We start from the raw sequence: 2,500 nt of genomic DNA, 5'->3' as shown, positions 1-2,500 counted from the left end.
CACAACCTTCCTCGCTCGCCTCATGCTCCTTGTCGTGTGCAGGTCCTCGAGGGTTGGTAGATTGCAGGCAATTACCTTCTCAGCAGTGTGCATGATACGCTGCAGTCTGCTCTTGTCCTTGGCAGTGGCAGCAGCGTACCAGACGGTTATGGAGGAGGTGAGGATGGATTCAATGATCGCTGTATAGAATTGCACCATCATTGTCTTTGGCAGGTTGCATTTCTTCAGCTGCCGTCGAAAGTACATCCTCTGTTGAGCTCTCTTGGCGAGGGAGCTGATGTTCAGTTCCCACTTGAGGTCCCGGCAGAGAATAGTGCCCAGGAAGCGGAAGGACTCCACAATTTTGACTGCGGAGTCTAACAGGGTGATGGCGGTGAGTGGGGCTGTATTCTTCCTGAAGTCCACAACCATCTCAACTGTCCTTAGAGCATTTAGCTCTAAGTTGTTCTGGCTACACCAGGTCACCAGGTTGTCAGCTTCCCACCTATAGTCAGACTCATCCCCACCAGAGATCAGCCCAATGAGGGTGGTGTCGTCCGACAAACTTCAAGAGTTTGACGGACAGATGATTGGAGGCGCAGCTGTTGGTATACAGGGAGAAGAGCAGTGGGCAAAGGACGCAGCCCTGAGGAGTTCCCGTGCTGATGGACCTGGAGTCAGAGACTTCTGTTCCCGGCTTAACGCACTGCTTCCTGTCAGAGAGGAAGTCTGTGATCCACCTGCAGGTGGAGTAGGGCACGTTCAGCTGGAAGAGCTTGTCCTGAAGCAGGGCAGGGATGATGGTGTTGAAGGCAGAGCTGAAGTCCACAAACAGGATCCTGGCGTAGGATGCTGGGGCGTCCACATGCTGTAGGGTGAAGTGGAGGGCCATGTTAACTGCGTCGTCCACAGACCTGTTGGCTCTGTAGGCAAACTGAAGGGGGTCCAGGAGAGGGTCTGTGATGGCTTTGAGGTGTGCCAGGAGCAGGCGCTCAAAAGACTTCATTACCACAGATGTAAGGGCGACCGGTCTGTAATCATTTAGTCCTGTTGGCCTTAGCTTTTTGGGCACAGCGATGATGGTGGAGGACTTGAGACAGGCTGGTACATGGCATGTCTCCAGGGAGGTGTTAAAGATGTTGGTGAACACCGGAGACAGCTGGCCAGCGCAGTGCCTGAGGGTGGCTGGAGAGACAGAGTCCGGCCCGGCTGCTTTGCGTGGATTCTGCCTCTTGAAAAGCCCATTAACTTCTCCCTCCTGAAAGGAGAGAGTCGTTTCTGTAGTATGGGTGGGGGATGGGGCCTCTTGGGTGGGAAGGGGTGGTTCAGGACAGTCCAATTGTCTTTCAAATCTACGGTAGAACTCGTTCAGGTCGTTGGCTAGGCGGGAGTCGTTAGTGGTGTGGGGCGCTCTGGGTTTGTAGTTGGTGATGTGCCTGAGCCCTTTGGCAGACAGAAGCAGCGTCGTTAGTAGAGAACTGGTGTTTTAGTGTCTCTGAGTACAGTCGTTTAGCCTCTCTCACCGCTTTGCTAAACCTGTTCTTCGACTCCTTGAATCTGTCTCTATCCCCACTCCTAAACGCTTCCTCCTTCTCCAACCTCAACCTTTTGAGCTTTGCTGAGAACCAGGGCTTGTTGTTGTTAAAGTTCACCCTGGTACGTGTTGGGATACAGCAGTCCTCACAGAAGCTGATGTACACAGCCTCTGTGAGTTCATCCAGACTATTGGTAGCAGTCGTGAACATATCCCAGTCAGTACAGTCTAAGCACGCCCGCAAATCTTCCACAGCCTCACTGGTCCACTGTTTAGATGTCCTCACAGCAGGTTTACAGAGTTTTAGTTGCTGCCTGTATGCACGAATCAGGTGGACCAAGGGAGTTCTGTGCGAGCCGAACAGCCCCGTGACCCACAAGAGAAACATCCCCGCCAAATTCGAGCGTTTGACGGGGTCTATCCGTGAAAAAATATTCACGTTTTTGAGTGCACATGCATTTCTGCTGCAAATGCCTCTGGAAGTTTCATGCCGTTCGTATGCCAATTGTGGCAACACGAAAATGACCCGTTTTCCCATTCCGAGGGATTTCTGTGCGACCCTAACAGCCCCGTGAGCCACAAGAGACACATCCCCGCCAATTTCTAGCGTTTCACGGGGTCTATCCGTGAAAAATATAGACGTTTTTGAGTGCACATGCATTTCTGCTGCAGATGCCTCTGGAAGTTTCATGCCGTTCGTACGCAATGTGGCAACACGAAAATGACCCCTTTTCCCATTCCGAGGGATTTCTGTGCGACCCTAACTAACAGCGCCCGTGAGCCACAAGAGAGACATCCCCGCCAATTTATAGCGTTTCACGGGGTCTATCCGTGAAAAATATAGACGTTTTTGAGTGCACATGCATTCCTGCTGCAAATGCCTCTGGAAGTTTCATGCCGTTCCTATGCAATGTGGCCACACAAAAATGACCCGTTTTCCCATTCCGAGGCATTTCTGTGCGACCCTAACAGCCCCGTGAGCCACAA

Source organism: Petromyzon marinus, unplaced genomic scaffold, assembly GCF_048934315.1.
Source record: "Petromyzon marinus isolate PM22_M1 ecotype Great Lakes invasive population unplaced genomic scaffold, UKy_Petmar_22M1.pri1.0 PM_G_Scaffold_274, whole genome shotgun sequence".
Classification (NCBI taxonomy): Eukaryota; Metazoa; Chordata; class Hyperoartia; order Petromyzontiformes; family Petromyzontidae; genus Petromyzon; species Petromyzon marinus.
The sequence above is the reverse complement of the archived record's forward strand: the minus strand, read 5'-3'. Positions refer to the sequence as shown.